This window comes from Bidens hawaiensis, unplaced genomic scaffold (genome assembly GCF_021521415.1).
Source record: "Bidens hawaiensis isolate Kalapana, Puna unplaced genomic scaffold, B.hawaiensis_p1.1 tig00006556_1, whole genome shotgun sequence".
Lineage (NCBI taxonomy): Eukaryota > Viridiplantae > Streptophyta > Magnoliopsida > Asterales > Asteraceae > Bidens > Bidens hawaiensis.
The window spans coordinates 1172057-1192188 of NW_027491443.1; positions in this window are offsets into that span (position 1 = coordinate 1172057).

The following is a 20132-nucleotide window of genomic DNA, read 5'->3' on the forward strand; positions in this document are numbered from 1 at the left end:
TTAAAAAATAACGAATACTAAATTAATATTGAAAATAAAAATGGGTTGTGAAATAATATAATAAAATAAAATAAAACGCGGGGTTAGAAATGTATGAATCACCATGACTATTCCAACAACCTATCGAAGTCATCATCAAAAATCATAATTCTCAAGATACATCCAAAAATCAAAGTAGGGCGTTGAAATATCTACGAACAACCGTGTAATTTCAACTAAATAACAAAATTTAACAAAAATGAAAATGGATCGTTGCGATACCCATGAACCACGTAGGTTTTTCAAAAGTAATCATGAAAATATCAATAAATGAAATGGGTGATTGAGTTATCCATGGATCACATAGACATTCAATTAACAAGGAAAATTCAATTTAATAATGAAAATTAAATTAAGTAACGAAAGATTTAATTTAATAACGGAAAACAAATTTAAATGATGGAAAAAATTCAATTTAATAATAAAATTCCAATGATTGAATTTCAACAATAAAGACTTATAAGATGGAAGGTAGGTTGTGAAAATTAAGAAGTAACACTAAATTAACAAAAACATAAAGTACTAAAATGTTAATAATTAAAGTTGAGGGTAAAAATTGAAGCGTGTTTGATAGTTTGAAAAATAAAATAAAATGAATGAGAGAAAACCATTTAAATAGTACAACAAAATGATAACTATTTAAAACTTGTGATAACTGTGTCTTTTTAACTAAAGGATTGTGTCAGATCATGGGAATTAAAATACTTTGATTAAAGGAAAGTGAATAAATCAAATTCTGAAATTTTGATTAAATAAAATCAAGTAAATAAATGAATAAATTAATTTTCTTTGATGAGTTGGGCTTTTCATGAGCCTTCCATGGCATTTTATTGTCTCAACTAAATAATGCGACGTAAAATATGCGAATTGGGCCTCCCATAAGCATTCCATGGCATTTTAAATTGTCCAATTAAAATAACATAACATCAATTTGTGAGTTGGGCGTCCCATGAGCGTTCCATGGTATTTTAAATGTCCTAACAAATTAACGAATTATGAAAACAATTGAGATGGACAACTCATGAGCTCTCCATGACATTTTAATTGATCCAACTAAATAACGAGTTAACGAAATAAAATATGGGTAGTTAGAGCATCTCATGAACCACCACGGATGGTAACACTCCAACAAATTATTATAATCAAAATGGGTTGAGAAAAAGAATAGTTGGAGTACAAATGGATCCCCAACTAAACATCTAAAATAACGATAATTAAATAATTTGGAATTTCTGAATTTATCCACTAAATCACCGTGAATTCGGTTTGATAATTGAAGGAAAGTAATCGTTACATTGGTTACGTTGACCACTTAAAGTTCCGGTCGTATGACATTTGCTCCGCTTTGGCCTATAAGATCGAGTACTGTGGTCGGGTTATCCTCCAGGAAAGGAATATCATGTTTCCTTTGTTTCTCGGAATTGTTTTGCCAGTGCCCGACACAGAGTTCTCTCCCCCTCCAGTTACTACCAGAAATTGTCATACTCCCTTGCTTTAAGGTGAAGGAGTAAAAACAAAATAACGGAATTCTTAAGGAATTTCCCATAAATGAAAGAATAATAAAAATTTAGGGTTTCATAAAAATTTAAGAAAGAAAATATTTTGAGAGTGAGGCGCCGCCTCGGAGTTTGTGTGTGCTTTGTAAGACCCCGAATCCCGGGAATCTTACAGTTGGTTATTATATCCAAAAATTCTCAAAAATTTAAAACCAAACAAGTTCATCTTATTAAAATCAATTCAGAGTAATAAACAACGGAATAGTAAATATCAAAATCCCCAAAAATCGGGAAGAGTGCCCAAAACCAAAATTTAAATGTTTAAAGTAATAAGTGAAAAGAAAACAATTTGCGTTATTAACCTCCGACTATATATGCCTTCAACCGTCCGGGTAGTCTCGAGCACGTCTAAGCGGTAGTTCTCTACTTCTCAACCTGAAAATCAATCTAACATACACAAAAAGATAGCTAGAGCTGAGTGAGTTCAAGTTTTCAAAAACAGTATCCATAATTTATTTCGAAGGTTATAGATCTAAAACAGTAAGGGGAATAATAAGCAAATAAATAAATAAAAATCACCAAATAATACATTCATGGTCTAACACACGTACATGGGCCTCTCCACCACGAGACAAGACTCAGTAGTATACTTGACCTGGACGCGGTAAGACATAATCACGTGACACGAGCCTCTCCACCACGAGTCAAACCCGAGTAATATATTTGACTCGATCACGGCTTACACATCCAAACACGTGATACGGTATTTTAGGGACCCGGTACGATGATTATGCCACACAAGCCGCCCCCCTTACGGGCTTTCCAGGGCCCGCCACAGGATTTTAGAACCTGAGTAGTATAGTTTGACCGGCCAAGATCATCATGCACTCAAAATTCAATATGATGATGATCATGCCACACGAGGCTCCCTCCCCACGGGCTTTCCAGGGCCCGCCACAGAATTTTAGAACCTGATTAGTATAGTTTGACCGGCCAAATCACCATGCACAATGCAATGATGATTATGCCACACGAGCCTCCCCCCTCACAAGCTTTCCAAGGCCCGCCACAGGATTTTAGAACCTCAGTAGTATAGTTGGCCAGGCCAAAATCATCATTGCACCGTATACCCACACACAGTAGGCACATGCAACTAATTCTTATTCACTAAGAACAAATTTAATATTAACAATCATAAGCCATAGGATAACATATCAATATACATATATATGTTTATAAGTCAGTCCGAAATACGAACTAATATAAGCAGGTCTACCTGTATTCAATTAATACCAGGAGTAATGACATCCTCAAACCTAGCCCATAAGTAATATATATAACCTTAAGGAATTTAAAACAAGTCTAAAATATCCTAAGTCCTAGATTTTAATTAATATATAATTTTCAGAAATATATAATTATAAACGAATCTAATGATATCCTCTAGCATAGGCTATGAATAATATATAGTTCTTCAGGAATATATTAAACAATAAACGAGTCTAATAATGCCCTTAAGAATGGACTATCAATAATGTAAACCTTAGCCAATCGATCAACCAAATAACATCACCACGTGTAAACTATAAATAATGAGTAGTCTGGGAAATATTACAAGGCTCAATAATAACCTCAAGCCTAGACTATAGGTAATATATATAAGTTTCGGGATTATAATATTATAAACGGGTTTAAAACTATCCTACGGAATAGGATATAATCTAAACAAAATTCTAGAAATATACAAATACCATTAAAAATGCATAATATCGTCCAGAACGTTTAAACGGATAAAATCGTACGGAGGTGTGTATGCTAGCCCAAGAAGTAAAAAAAGTTAAAAAGGGGCATCATGAACTCACCTGACACAAGGCACACAATCAACAACGAGCTAGAGAATCTCTAATCAAATCCACAATTCACAACCTAGCGGATTGCACATAAAGATTACTAACTAAACCGTACAGACTCATTTATCCTACGAGGCGTTCTAACATGACTTGGTTGACCTAAAGCCTCGACCTTACCAACTTTAATTACATCAGCCCCCGGGGTCTTGTATTAACCGAAACCACCCTTAGATAATTCAGGGACAAAGGATTTCCAAATTACCCCCGAAAGTTGTTAGTTGAATAGAATACGCGCGTTAACGAGTGGTTTATGCACTTAGCAATCAACTCAGCCCCGTGTGGACCAAATTAAGTATAATTATAGCCAACAAGTCCACACGACACTACACGAGTTGAATGGGTAGGTAGTTCGCATGCACAACGCACCAACTTCCCAATAAACGCGAATTCGCGTTGTACCGACCCGTTTGAGTAACCGACAACCAATTCAGCCCCAATACTTAAAAAAATAATTTTTCCACAGCCCATATGTCAAACCGAAGCTACATAAACTGAATTGGTTGTTAATTCATTCAAGCCACACGCTAAACGAAACAATTTAACAATCTAGACAACTGAACACTAGATTTTAATCAATCACTAATTGACCAATCAAACAAAAACCATAGCTCATGATATTAAAGTATGTTACACTAGAAATACCTAGGAAGATAAAGGAGCAAAACCTCACTTCAAATAGCCCCGAAAAGAACACAATTGGACAGCCACCGGTAAAGCCTAAAACGAACTTATCGATCAATAACGTGTATAACATGCAGATTTTAGCATGCGAAGATGCATTTTATTACATAGGAAAACTATAGAAATAAATTATGAAATTTTTACCAGAGTTGAATAAGTGTCTTAGGTGTTTAAAAATATTTTTATTATATTTTTCCAATACACACAAAAATCATAAAAATTCCTCCAACACAGAAAGGTACGTGCAACTATTACAGTATGCAGAAAAAGTGTTTTATTTGTTTAAAAATAATTACCAAGACAATTTAAGCGATTGCAATTGGGTTTTAATCTTAACTCGAAATGTGAATTTTCAAAAGTGGAATCAACCAATTTGGACTTGTCAGAATGGAGTTATGATGTCGGGAAGACAGAACAGAATCCGTCACCTCGCATCAGCTTTGACACACGATCTTATAAAATCATAAAAATCATTCAAATATCATAAAAAATTATATATTATACCTTTCTGAAAACTAGACTCAATGTAGAATATCATAGAAACAAGAATAGATCAAAAACGATAAATTTTCATTGTGTTACAGACCGAACAATAAACGAGTACGAATATGTCAGAAACTGTTATAATCAAAATTCAACCCTAACATGTTCAACCAAGGGTTTAATGGTGAAAAAGACTTGCATGGATGTTAGACTAACCTTGAATTGGGATTTCACACTTTAAACTTGGCTGGAAAAAGAAAAATGACGCTTGGGGAGCTGCTGGAAGTCGCTATCGGCTGGAGAGAAAAGGGAGTTAGGGTTTTTTTTTGTTATGATATAATCCAAGTTACACTCTAGACCCTCAACTATGAAAGATGCAATAACATGGAATGGAAATTAATAAATTTAACTTACGGGAATGACGAGAAGGTCTCCGAGGAGTGCCGGATAAATCCCAAGAATATACAAGCTTTGTTAGGCATAACCCTCTTTACGAAAATTTACGAACGTTACAAGTCTATCGCCCTGAAAATGGGATCTGTCCCCGAATCTCGTGGCGACAGGAAGGGACGCGGATAGAGACGAAACCTAATCATCTAAATACACAAGAGGACGATAGGGACAAAACCTCTACTAGCGCCCGAGTCAAACAGGAACGAGGCTTAAACCTCAAGAAGTAAAAGGAAAAGAACCTAGAGTAATAGCATGCTATGCCTCAGCTAAACAATCACGCGTGAAACGTTCAAGAGGATGAGAAATGGGTGGGAAAATTTAAAGAACGAGAGGAACTTTAACACTAAGACACGAGCATTAGCCATATCCCATCCCTACAAAGGCATAACCCTAACGCAGTCAAGCGCAAGTGGCATTTAGAACATGGTAGGTAACGGTAAACCGCTAATAATGTTGATCAAGTGTTATTAATTGTTTACTTTACCCGCCTATCCTAAGCACCCCCTGCCCCAAACCATATCAGCATCCCATCTTACGCTTAAGCAATTATTCACGAAATGAAATCTTAAAACTTTTAAGAATGACTAAATAATTAAAATTTACCTCTTGGCGTGCAGCTACTAGCGGTTGGCATTTCTAGTCCCTTCTTATACAGTTCGAGTCCAAGCATTCGGGAATGCTTGGATCCCTCGAACCATGGCTCTGATACCAATTTGTAAAACCCTGAATCCCGGGAATCCTACAATTGGTCATTATATCCAAAAATTCTCAAAAATTTAAAACCAAACAAGTTCATCTTATTAAAATCAATTCAGAGTAATAAACAACGGAATAGTAAATATCAAAATCCCCAAAAATCGGGAATAGTGCCCAAAACCAAAATTTAAATGTTTAAAGTAATAAGTGAAAAGAAAACAATTTGCGTTATTAACCTCCGACTAGATATGCCTTCAACCGTCAGGGTAGTCTCGAGCACGTCCAAGCGGTAGTTCTCTACTTCTCAACCTGAAAATCAATCTAACATACACACGAAGTCTGCTAGAGCTGAGTGAGTTCAAGTTTTCATAAACAGTATTCATAATTTATTTCGAAAGTTATAGATCTACAACAGTAAAGGGAATAATAAGAAAATAAATAAATAAATATTAGCAAATAATACTTTCATGGTCGAACACACGTACATGGGCCTCTCCACCACAAGTCAAGACTCGAGTAATATATTTGACCCGGACGCGGTAAGACATAAGCACGTGACACGAGTCTCTCCACCACGAGTCAAAACCGAGTAATATATTTGACTCGGTCACGGCTTACACATCCAAACACGTGATACAGGATTTTAGGAACCTGGTATGATGTTTATGCCACATGAGCCGCCCCCTTTACGGGCTTTCCAGGGCCCGCCACAGGATTTTAACCTGAGTAGTATAGTTTGGCCGGCCAAAATCATCATGCACGTCAAATTCAATATGATGGGGATCATGCCACACGAGCCTCCCCCCTCACGGGTTTTCTAGGGCCCGCCACAGGATTTTAGAACCTGAGTAGTATAATTTACCCGGCCAAAATCATCATACACTCAAATACCCTAATACAATGATGATTATGCCACACGAGCCTCCCCCCTCACGAGCTTTCCAGGGTCCGTCATAGGATTTTAGAACCTGAGTAGTATAGTTTGGCTCGGCCAAAACCATCATTGCACCATATACCCACACATAGTAGGCACACACAACTAATTCTTAACCACTAAGAACAAATTTAATATTAACAATCATAAGCCATAGGATAACATATCAATATACATATATATCTTTATAAGTCATTCCGAAATATGAACTAATATAAGCAGGTCTACCTGTATTCAATTAATACTAGGAGTAATGACATCCTCAAGCCTAGCCCATAAGTAATATATATAACCTTAAGGAATTTAAGACAAGTCTAAAATATCATAAGGCCAAGATTTTAATTAATATATAATTTTCAGAAATATATAATTATAAATGAATCTAGTGATATCCTCTGGCATAGGCTTTGAATAATATAGTTCTTCAGGAATATATAAAACAATAAACGAGTCTAATAATGCCCTTAAGCATGGACTATCTGTAATGTAAACCTTAGCCAATCTATCAACCAAACAACATCACCATGTTGGATCGGATTTTTGATAAGGAAGATTGGAGTCTTCTCAATCTCCTCATAAAACGGCTAAGCATGGACTTCGAGCAAGCTTAGACTATCGAGCATGGTTTTACTACTTCGAGCAAGGTCTTCAGAACCATTTATGGTTAATTCTTCTAAGTGGTAAGGCTTCGAGCAAGCTACATTTCAACAAGCAAAAGTATTCTTCTAACGAGCATGGATTGCCAATCGAGCAAACAGCTTGATCATTCAAGTTCTAACCAAGTGTTACGAGCATAGGATGTCCGAGCACATGGTGACGAGCATGGATGCAATAAAAGATGTCATATGATCGAAGCATGGACTATGAGCATGATTCAATCTGCCGAGCAAGATTTACATCCAAGTATGCTAAAGATTGCTGAATAAGTCTTAAGACAGGATTGAAGACATTAAGAAGAATGGGCTTGCTCAATGGACTAATTCGAGCAAACAAGGATCAGTCAAGAGGAATGAAGCTTGCTGGAGGAAAATATCTTCACTGAAGATATTCTAAATAAAGTATGCTCGAAGACACTCATCGAGCATACCTTGCATACTGAGTCTGCTCGAGCAAGGGACAAACCTTGCTCGAAGACTATTACACTTGTATTTATTTTTGTCTTTCATTATGTAATGATTTAGGGATTCTAGAAGGAATGTCAGGGTCTGTTAATAGGATCCTAGGTTTCCATTTAGGGGGGACAGACGGATAACAACTCGACAAACGGATTACGAGAAAACATTCCAAAGAATATTCTCATTGTTTCCTCATACCTCCGCCGCCGTTACGAAACCTTGGACATTCCATTTACTGTTTCATTGAATAATACATTTATTACAGTAAATCTTTGTCTTTGTATTTGCTTGCTCTGAATATTTATTGTTGTCTCGTTTGTTATCATATCACACCTTCGTTCCCATCCGTTGGATATCCTGATTCCGCCGGGATATTCAATAGGCCTTTGGGTTATTGAGTCTGTGTGTTCTTGTCAACCTTTCTAAGGTTTCACCTGACTCTCGGTCCTGACAAGTGGTATCAGAGCTTTAGAAGCTCGCTGAAGGCCACGAGACCGAAGGTTTGTGAGAAAGCTTGAAGCTTTACTCTGTTTGTCTGCATCAAAGTTAAGATCTGCTGAAATGGAAGACCAGGAAGTTTCTACGAACAAGATTCCAAGACTTCTTGGACAAGAGAACTATATTTAATGGAATGTGCTTTTTGAAGCAGCTGTGAACTATAACGACCCCGAACTCTGGACTTCTATCAAAAAGGGAAATTATGTTCCTTCGACTGCTACAAACAACAGTGCCACTATTAAGCTGAAAATGAAGAAAAGGGATGATAAGGCACTGTCTATGCTAAAGCTAGGTCTATCTTGGGAAATACTTACAACTGTCAATCATCACAACGTTGCTAAAGATATGTAAGATGCAGTTATTGATATGTTTGAGGGCAATACAGAACTAAGAGACATTAGGAAGGATAGACTGAAGCAACAACTGGATAGATTCAAGTTTAAGGATGGTGAAAGATTAAAATCAGTTTTGCAAAGGTTCATGGTGATTGTGAATGATATAAGAACAACTGACCTGCAAATCTCTGATTTTGAGCTAAACAAGAAGCTTCTGTCATCTTTGTCTTGTAAATGGTATACAGCCAGCAAATTCATCAAGGAAAAGGCTAATTTTCCCAACTTTAAGTTGGATGATGTGATAGCTTTCCACAAAGCTGCAGAACATGAGATGATTGAAAATCACTTGATTAGAGAGGATAAGCTCAGTTTTCCAATGAAAAATTCTCTTGTAGCAATAGGCAATCTCTCTGTCAAGAATCAACAACCAATTATTGAAGAGCCTTCTGAGACAAATTCAGCATGTAGTGGACAGACAAAAATTCAATGTCCAGTTGATAGAAGATGATGTGGCTTCAACAGCAAGTGGACAGTCTACATTTATGCAGAATAATACAAGCCAAGGAACTGATTACCAATCATTGTTCTCAATGTTCACTGATTCATATCATGCATTTGTGCCCAAGAACTTGATCAAAACAAGCATTGTACAGGAAGACCTTGAGCAAATTGATGCTGATGACTTAGAAGATATGGATATCAAATGGCAGGCTGCCATGTTAGCTGTGAGAAGCAAGAGGCTGTACAACAGGATAAGAAGATCAAGCTTCAATAGACCCAATGAAAGAATAGGTTTTGACAAATCAAAAGCCATTTGCTACAACTGTTAATAGCCTGGACACTTCGCCAGAGAATGCAATATGCCCAAGAAAGTGGAAAATCAAGTGAATGAAAATCAGTTTAACCATAATCAGAACCAAAACTTCCAGCATCAGAGAAATCAGATCACCAATCAAAACCCCTATCATAACCAGAATAGACCCCATCAGCAACCTTTTCAGCCTCAAAGAAACAACCAACTGCAGATTCAGAACAACCAGAACAGAGTCAATCAAAATGCAATGAATCAAGTTAGAGACCAAGGGAATGTTGCAGTCATAAGGGTACCTCAAGATGGGGAGTTTGACTAGAGTAATCATGCCGCAGAAATGGAAAAAGCAAACGTTGCTTTCATGGCAAGGTGCAGGACAAGCTAGAATCGTCAAATTCACAGGTACATTCTGATATCTCTATTTCTGATCTTCTTATTACAATTGATAAGCTCAATCAGGAAATTGGGAAGTGGAAGTCAGAATGTGTAAGAAAAGAAGTATTTCTGAATGTGTATGAGACTAGTGAAGCAACCTATGAAAACCAAATTAAGGGCCTAGAAGAAGATTGTATGCAAGCATACAGAACTCAATCAAGAATGATAGTTGAGGTTGAGAGATTGAAAAAGATGTATGCTAATGAAAAGCTTAAGAATGATGAATTATTGATTCAAATGGAATTCCTAAAAATCCTGGTGTCTACAGGAAACATATTGGATATGTAGACAAAATGACAGATGAAGAGAAATACAAGAAGGTGCCACCACCTTTTTGTGACATTTATCCATTAAAAGTGGATAAAGAGAGTAGGAATGAGTATTTGAAACAGTTCAAGAATGTCTTTGAAGACAGAACTGAATTTGTAAAACAGTATGAAGATGTGATTGTTGACAAAAAGGAAGAGTTTGTGATGAAGCAAAATGAGAAATCAGATAAGAAGAAGGTAGAAAATAAAGATAAAGTGAAGAAGAAATGGAGTGAATACTCCATTGAGGAAAGTACTTGCAGCTGTGGAAGCACCAAGTCATTAAAAGGCAAGAAAAAGAAGAAGGGATCAAGCAAGAAAAGTGATGACAAGATTCCAAGATTGCCTAAGATCACCCTCAAAATGAAGAAACACTATGAGAAGATAAGAAAAGAACTTGAGGCATTTTGACATTTGTGCCAGACCTCAACCAAAGAACAGAAATAATCAATCTTCAAGCTACTCATATGATCAACATCCTCCAATCTATCTAGTTTTCTCTAATCATGAATTTTTTGATATCGGAGATGTGAATTATGTAACCATGAGAAGATTTGTTGCTGAACCAGAAGGGAGCTCCTCAAAATCACCATCCAAATTGAAGCCAATTGTGTTTGTCAAAGAGAAATATCATTTGGTGCCTGATGTAAACAAGCCAATTAAAATGCATTTCAACAACTCTTTATGCCCAAAGACTTCCTTAGGCTTTGACTTCTCCAAACCAAGTGACAGAATTAAAGACAAGCAATTGCTTGAGGATATGGGAAGTTATGCCAAGGTATGGTGTAAAAAGTTGATGTGTTGTAAAACACACGTATTTTCTGCACCTTTTATCTACGTATCATATTATATTTTATGTATCTTTACTTGGTTTAGATAGATTTTACATATTTTTATTTATCTCGTAGGCAAAGGGTGGAAAGGAAGAAAAACCGAGCTTTTCGGAGACCTTACGGTTCTTTTACGCATACAATTTCAAGACAAAACTTAAGGCCCGACCCGGTTACATATTGGAAAAGCCCAAGATCCTATTATATTATAACATAAATAAGAAAAAAAACCCTAACTTGGCAGCTAGGGCTGCGATCGAACCAGTGCTGCCAAGGGAAGAAAGAAAAAAGTTTTGTGGAAGCAAGGTTGTGGAGGTTTGGCGGCTAGGGAAGGAAGAAGACACAAGAACCAAGCCTCGGGATAGTTTACCATCCATTTTTACAGCCAAGGAGCATCCCGGAATCATCCATATCCTTTCATCTTTTTCATTGTTCAATAACTTTGATGTTCTTGCTAAATTGTTAACTAGTTTTGCAATTACTTGAATGATTGGATTGTTTATGAGTATAATTGATTGTTGAATGATTGTTATGATGATTGGTATGAAGTATTTGATATTTTTATTAATCAATAGCTGCTGTCCAAAAAGTATGCTAGGCTAATCTTGTTAGTTCTACCTAGGAATGATGATAATTGTTAATGTTTGATGAGTTTTATGGATTGTTTAATTGTTATTAAGGGCTGGAAATTTTGGCCATTCATTGCTCAAACCCCGTGTGTCGGTTAATTAGTTTTGTGTTGATTGATCGGTGCATTGTTTGATTCTAGACTTTGTATTTAGGGTTTGTTTGCGGTAGGAACAACCGTAGGGTTTTGTTGCATGATTTATTGGATTAAGTACAGCGGTTAGGCACCTTCTTAGAGACCGAGAGGTGATAAGAAGTTAGGGTTGTATCATTGCCTTTGCATGCTAGAATAAGGATTGCGCGCGAGCGAGTTCGTTTCTTGTCAGGTTTAGGTGTTTTGAGCGACTAGTTGATCTATTTTGGTTTAAGTTGAATTGTTCTTCTATCCTTGGTTGTGTAGCATTCATTGCCATTAGGGTCGAGTGTTGGTGAGACCGAGAGGTGAGTCAACATTAGAACACGTTAACAATTGTTTCCTGGTTTGGTCGTTTTAGGCGATTAAGAGTAGTTAGGGTTTATTGAGTGAGACCGAGAGGTGATCCAGTGAGCCTGAGCGATACTTAGTTGTGTCATCTTTAGGGACCGGTGTCTTGAAGTCATTCAATCCATTAGCTTGTTAGGCCTACAGTTTGATTCATACCTAGGTAGACGTTTTTCTCCATCCGAAGTTAACACAGTTAGTTTGTCGTTAAGTTTTCTATTTTGGTAAGTTTTATTAGTTAGTCCAATTAAGTAATTAAAAATCAAAAAATCAATTATATATTATTCTAAGGTAGGTCTTGTCTAGGGTTAGTGATCGTTAGTGTCTTACGTGTCCACGTGTTCGATACTCGGACTTCCTAGGTCTATACTACTTGCAATCGTTACACTTGCCGGTTGTGTGTGGTTTTGGGATTTTCGTTTTATATTTAAAGCTTAGTTGTGAGGGTTATTCTTTTAAGCATATCCGACGCACATCAAAAGTTTGATGCTTATGGTCATCATACTGATTCTTGTTGGTTTGAAGAAGAAGAGTTTGTTGTACCATATGTGGTTTGTGGCTTTGATATGAAAGGATACAAGCAGATGTATCAAAGGTATTTGAATGAGGAGAAGAGCAGCTCAAATGATGAAGAGAAATGATCATCTTTGGAGAAGAGACTGAAACAAGTTCTAAAAATCAAAGATGATACAAAAGGATCAAGAAAACCAGTAAAGAACAAAAGGTCAAATGAAAAAGGAAAAGCCAAAATGAGACCTGGTGTTCTTAATGGGGATGAAAAGTTATGGATGAAGCAAGGGTTTGAACCAAGAGGGTTTCAGTGGAGGACATAGAAGGAGTTAAATGAATGGAAAGATTGTTAGGACCGTGAGTCGGGTGAAACCTTAGAAAGGTTTACAAGAGCACACCGACTTGATTACCCAAAAGGCCTGTTTGAATATCCCGGCGGAATCAAGATATCCAACGAATGGGAACGAAGGGGTGTGAATAATAAACACAAAACAGTAATAAATGATAAATCAAAGCCCATTCAGTAGACAAAGATTCACTGTAATAAATACATCATTAATGGAACAGTGAACGGAATTTCTAGGGTTTTGCGTGACGGCAGCGACAATTGTACGAGAGAACAAAGAGAATATTCTTTGGAATATTTTTCGTATTCAGTGCGTGCCAGCCTGTATTCCGTCTGGAAATCCATGTCCTAAAAGGTATCCTAGGACCCCTATTTGTAGACCCTGACATTCCTTCTAGAAATTCCTGATCATTACATAATGAAATACGAAATAATACAAGTGTTAAGTCCTCGAGCAAGATAACAAACTTGCTCGAGCAAGCTCACTATGCTAGGTATACTCGTTGACTGTCCTCAAGCATACTTTACTTAGAATATCTTCATTGAAGATATTCCCTTCCAGTAGACTTCATTCTTCTTGACTAGTCTATGCTTTGCTCTAACCAATCCATCGAGCAAGCTCATTCTTCTTGATGTCTTCAGCTTTTCTTATTCAGCAATCTTTATCATGCTCGGATGTAAATCTTGCTCGGGAAATGAACTGTGCTCGAAGTCCTTGCTTTGATCACTTGACATCTTCTTATTGCATCCATGCATGTCCCCATGTGCTCGATCATCCTGTGCTCGTAACACTTGGTTAAAACTTGTATGATCAAGCTATTTGCTCGATTGGCAATCCATGCTCGATAGAAGAATACTCTTGCTCGTTGAAGTGTAGCTTGCTCGAAGACTTAACACTTAAAAGAATTAACCATTTAAGGTTCTGAAGACCTTGCTCGAAGTAGTAAAACCATGCTCGATCGTCTAGGCTTGCTAGAAGTCCATACTTAGTCGTTTTCTAAGGAGGTTGAGAAGATTCCAGTCTTCCTTATCGTAAATCCGACCCAACAATCTCCCCCTAGATTGGAACAAGCTCAGATGCACCAAAACATACCTGCATAGAGTTACACATGTATCAGATAGAGAATATATATTATTCAAGAACATGTTATTTCATTACATAATTAGGAATTCTGCCTCATGGGCATTACAAATTAAACAAAAATACGAAGATAACAAGAAATAAAATCCATCATCCATTAGCTCCATTCTGTCATCTTCTTCCTCTGCCCCTTGTATCAGATCTTTCCTTTAATCTCTTGACATAGGCAGCTCTTTGTTTGATCATATCCAGTTCCACAGCATCTGAGGAGTCACTTGCAAACTTTGCATTAATTAAGTCTTGTAAGTCTTGAGGATGCATGAATTTGAGATCCTCATCATGTCGTATCATTGCAATGGGAATTCCAGACTCGTTTCTTAACGTGATTGAATCATTGTGCTGATTGTACGTTATGTATGTGATTCTCCCAAATTGTTGTACCATCGAGTTTGGTTCCTTCATTACTTCCCTCGTCGCCAAGCACTCTTTCAAAGCCTTCCTTTTATAATGAGAGCTGCTTGCTTGAGTCTTTTGTTTCTTGGCATCAAAGAAGGAGAATTTGAGGTGTGCACTTCATTTATCCGTTTGTTTCTTTTCTCCCTCTCTGCCTGGCTTCGTATCTCCCTTTTCTTCTGTTGCAAAAAAGGGAACCCCCTTTCTGCCTGTTATTTTAAAAATCTTGAGAGATCATTTCTTTGTTGACCAGATGGCTGACTTCTGATTTGACTGTCATACAAGGTCAATTCAGCCATCCTGGTAATTGTTCTTTTGTGAAATTTCTCAAATCATCCCTAAAGATGATGAGATGTTCTTCCTTATCTTTAGTAATGACTCTCAAGGTCTTTGATCGTCTGTCAAAGAAGAGATGTGTGGGCAAATTTACATCACGTGGTGGTTCAGGCCTCACAACCTCTGACCTTGGAGTCTGGCTTGTGCTTCCTTCTGAGTTTTCTTTTGTGCACCAAGCCCTTCTTCCTCATACCATCTTTTAATTGTTTCGTCTATTTGCACCAACAACCTTGACATTCTTACTCCCTTATTGTGGAGAGCACTCATCATTTCAGCTCGTACTTCTTCTTCAGCTCTCATCCTATCTTCCTGCAATTTTCTCTGTGTTTCAAGATACAGTTTCTGCTCTCTATTATATATTTCCATTAATTGTTTAAGAGGTATGTTCTGAAACTGTTCTTCCGTCATCCCTTTCTCCATCACAATCTTCTTTAACATATCTACCCTCTGAGGGTCTTCAAACCATTTCTTCACTCTTGATTTTTCTTTTCAGCTTCATCCTTTTCCCTTTGTAACCTCATCTTTAACTCTTGTTCTCTCTCAAATTTTTCTCTACTTGCCTGATCCTTGTGAGAGTCCTTTATCTGTTGAATTCTTTTTTTCAATTCTTCAGGAGAAATATTTATCAAATAGTTATAACTGTAGTCGTACAGTTGAAGAAATTTGATATCTTCATGTTTAGCCTTTAATGATTCATAGTTTGCCTCAACACTGGCTTTCTTTTCAGTTCTCTTTCTACTACTGTCCGATTCTTTTAAAACCTTTTCACTCTCTTCCTTCTTCTTTGATACCTTCTTCACATAGTCAGATATATCATCTACTAGTGCCCTTTTGTACATTCTGTCAATCATATCAAATGGTTGTAGATTAAGGGATGCAGGCTTGTGGCCAGCCTTCATCAGCAATTCTCTTTTCGTTTTTCTTATTCTCCACCCCTCAGTTTCTTTTGCTATATCTTCTTTTGATAGTCTTTGGAGATATAATGGATCATATCCCAAGCTGATCAGATAATCTTGGTCTTCATCTTCCATTTCAGTCTCCTTAGACTCCTCATTGTCTTCATTCTCAACTTCCAAATCAATCACATCTTCAAGATTATGAAAAGCCTCAATCATTGGTTCTTCAACATTTGCATATTGAGCCCTCCTTCTTTCTTCTAACTTTTTTGATCTCAATTTGTACACCATTTTCTTTACAGATTTCTGTCTTTTAGTTTTTGGTGTCTCAACTTCAGATGCAGCTTTTCTTTTCAATGATGATTGAGTTGGAGTGCATGTGTCAGGTTGCTCTACTTCAGTTTCTGGTTCTTCAATTATGATTTCCTCATCCACTGACTATGATTCTTCAATAACTGGTTCATCTATATGAGTCTCTTCAGATTCTTCAGTAACTTCTTGAATAATAGGCTCATTTGGTTCAACCTGCTCTTTAACTCTTGGTTCTCCTTCTGTACTCAAATTAATGAAGTCTTGTTGAGCCTTTTTTGCTGCTATCACTATCTCTGGATGATGTCTCTCTGGATTATTCAGAATGAATGTAATATCCTTCATTATGACCAATTTAACCATAGTACTTGCTGAGACTTCAATGGTTTCATCTTCTTCATGGATAACTGGTCCCAAGCCAAGTTCTTGTTCCTTTTCAGGATTTTCAGATTCAGTCACTGATTGTTCTGGTTCATTGGTTATTGGCTCTTCAGGCTCAGTGATAACTGGCTCTTCAGTCTGTGCAGGATCTTGTTCCACTTCATTCAAGTTTGTTTTAAGAGCTTCAATTATAGCTTTAAAAGCATCATCTTCCTCTTTCATCATCCTTTCATCTTCCTCTTCTTTCTCTTTCATGTTGATAAGTGCTTCAATCACTTCCTGAGGAATTTCCTCTTCCTCTTCTCGATCCAAAGACTCTAACTATTCATTTATCAATCTCATAGCAGTCTTCGCATATTCAACTTCTGCTATGTCTGGATCAATTTATTTTTTCTCTGTGCAATATGTCATCAGATTGAACTGTATGTTGGGGCAAGGGGTGTAGATCATCATCGGTAAGTGCAACCCCCTTTCCCTTTGCCTTTCTTTTCAAGAGTTCTTTTTCGGTTTCTTCTTCTTTATTCTCCCCCTTATCCTTCGATTCTTCAGCATCGTATGCTTGATTTATCATGTTTAAGGCATTTGATGGTTCAACCTCTAACACTTCCTCTTCAGAGCTCTCATATAATTCACCAATGACCTTTAATCCTGCTGCAACATCAGGTTTCTCCCCCTGTTTTGGTGCATCTGAGGTCTTCTCAACCTCAAGATGTCCTTCTAGGGTTCGAATCTTCAATAAGGCTTCGTTCAATGCAGCTTCCAATGATGAGTTCCTTTTAGCCAAAATGGCATTTTGTTCCTTTAACAATATGTTCTCAAACTCAAGTCTTGCATTCTCACAGACAATGTCATAAATATTAGGGCTTGATGGTGGGGTTTCTTGAAGTGGCTTTGGAGCGGGTTCAGAGGATGGGATTGGTTGAGTTGGTGGTTTAGGTTTAGAAGTAGGTGGATCTTGAATGGGATGGATTGATGAAGTTGGTGAAGGAATGTTATCTGTTGGCTCATTGTCAGAGAAAACAGGTTCAGTGGTGGCTGGTGAAGAGATAACATTGTCATTTCCATCATTCACTTCAATGGAATCTGTGCCATCATGATAGACTGTAGGTGGTGGTGAGGCTGGTGGAGATATCTTGTTTACTGTTTTTGCAACATCTTGTGCAACTGCCTCCTCCTACACCTCAACTTCAACATTACCTGCCTCATATGCAGCCTGCTCAATCAAGGGCACATGTACCTCAATTGCCTCCTGTGTAGCATCATCATTACTAATCATCATATCATTTCCACCTTCCACACCATCATCATCATCATTACTATTACCATCATCATTTGCACCATTACTATCTTCATCATCACTATTCCCTGGAGTCCTTGGTACATCAATAGCTTCTAATGCTGGTACGAGCAACCATGGTAGTAAATCCCATTCATCATTATCAACAAACTTGCTTTTAGCATCTTTTAATCCTTTGCAAACGTTTGGATTCTGCAATCCCAACACTTCACCAGTCCATTGAAGATCAAGCAAAACCCTGTCTATTAAAATCTGTAGAAACCTCGGATACATGAGGAATCTTTGTCCTTCTGACTTCTCCACATTGGAAACCAACCCTTGAAAGATAAGTCTTGAAATATTAAAGGGTTGCCTATAGAGTATTTCCATAGTGAGAGTCCCAAGCTCTCTGCTTAATAAGGTCCAAGTCCCTCTCCTAGGAGATAAGGACTGGATCACATGGTGAATTAAAAACCGGTAGATCAACGGAAAACTCCCCTTTTGAAACTGCCCCTCCTTCACTCCTCCCTGGTAGCCCATCATCTCTTGAAAGACTCTCAATAGAATTGGGACAGAGTAAGACAGTCGAGCCCCAAAGTTATCATTTAGGTCTAGTGTACCTCTGATTGAAGCTTCTATTATCTCAATGTCGTGATTCAGAACCGACGCCTCAATTCTCTCTTTGTTGACATAAGTTGCAGAACCCCAAAAATCCGAAATATGATTCCTGTAGATTGTGTGATTTTCAGTCAATGCCACACGCAGATTAGAGTTGCTTAAGAAATTTATCATCGGCTCCAACTTGAGATTTATCATCATCTATCTCCAACTGAGCACACATATTGTGACGCTTTTTGAATTTAAACGCCATCAGTTCTGCAAAGATAAAAGAAAGTCAGTACACAAAGTTGCAAAACTAATATATGAAGATTGATAGATGATTAATGGCGTCTTAATTTAACCTGTCCTGTAGTAATATGCGTACCTGTCAGGACAAGTAAACAGTTAGTCAAAAGTCTAACTAGAAACCCTAATTTTGAAATTGGTGTGACGATTATCGAATAACGATGTCTTAACGAAGTCAAAACAGAGCTAATGGCTGTAATCGAAGTGAAATTAGGCAGGTATTAGAGCAACGAGCAAGAGGGAGTTAGCACGAGAAAGAGGGTTTTTGCGATTAGGTTTTAAAAGAGGAAGAGATATGTGAAAAAGTTTCTAAGTCCCCCTTTTATACCTAACGCTTGGGTGGTACAGTACCTTGGGTTTGTCGTCTAGCACATGACAGTTGTCATTTAATTTCAAATTTTAATTGTACCTCCCTTGCTCGAGCATACAGCCAAAGTAAAAGCTGGCCCCCTCTGTACACGAGTACATGGTACAACCCTTGCTCGATGTACTTGGAATATTATGTCATTGCTCGAGTACATGGTACAACCAGTATACGAGACAGAGTAGTATTCTTCTAGACTTGTGCTCAATTGCCTAAAGTTTCAACTTACTGGAGTATCGAGTCATACTCGAGGTGTAGTGTGCTCGAGTGTACTTGTCAATTTATTCAATACAAGAAGACCTTACTCGACTATGCATCATGCTCGAGATACTTAGAAATATATCATCACCACTCTATGCTCGAGATGTATTCCAGTGTTAGAAACTTTGCTCGATTCTATAGCTCTATGTGCTCGACGTACATCTATTCTCGAAAGCCTTAGCAGATTAAGTCGTTCCTATTCTTGTACTCGAATTTACAGCCTAAGTGTCTAACTCTCAAGTTTGCTCGAACTATTTTACAAAATGTTCCATCAAGTTCCTTAGCTCGAATTCTTATACCTAAGTATCTAGCACACAATTATGCTCGAAACACATAAATGTCTCCTATCATTCAGTTCTTTGTGCTCGAAAACATAGATCTTAACTACTTATCATGCAATCATGCTCGAAACACAACAATTTTCATAACATAGCAGGTACTCGAAGATAAAATTCATGCTCAAAACCACTTAACAAAATTTCCAGTATGCTTGAGAGTAAGAGTCATGCTCGAACACAAACAACAAATTTTTCATGTCATACTCAAAACCCTTAACAAAATTTTCATGTCATGCTCAAAACTGATGTCAATTCACACGTCACATAGTATGCTCGAAACAGTGATACTTAAACTAGCACAGTCTCTATGCTCGAAACACTTAACTGAATATGCATGTCAGATTGAGAATCACAACTGCTAAGCCACTAACCCAAGATATGATTAATCATGTCTTGTGCTCAAATTTTTCTCAAGGAATAATCACTGCAGATCAGTAAGTTAAATTGAGCGATTTGTTTAAGGTGACTTAAGAAATCAAACTCCAGTTCAAAATAAAATTCATTTTAAATCATTTGGAAAGATCTCAACATGGGATCAGACTA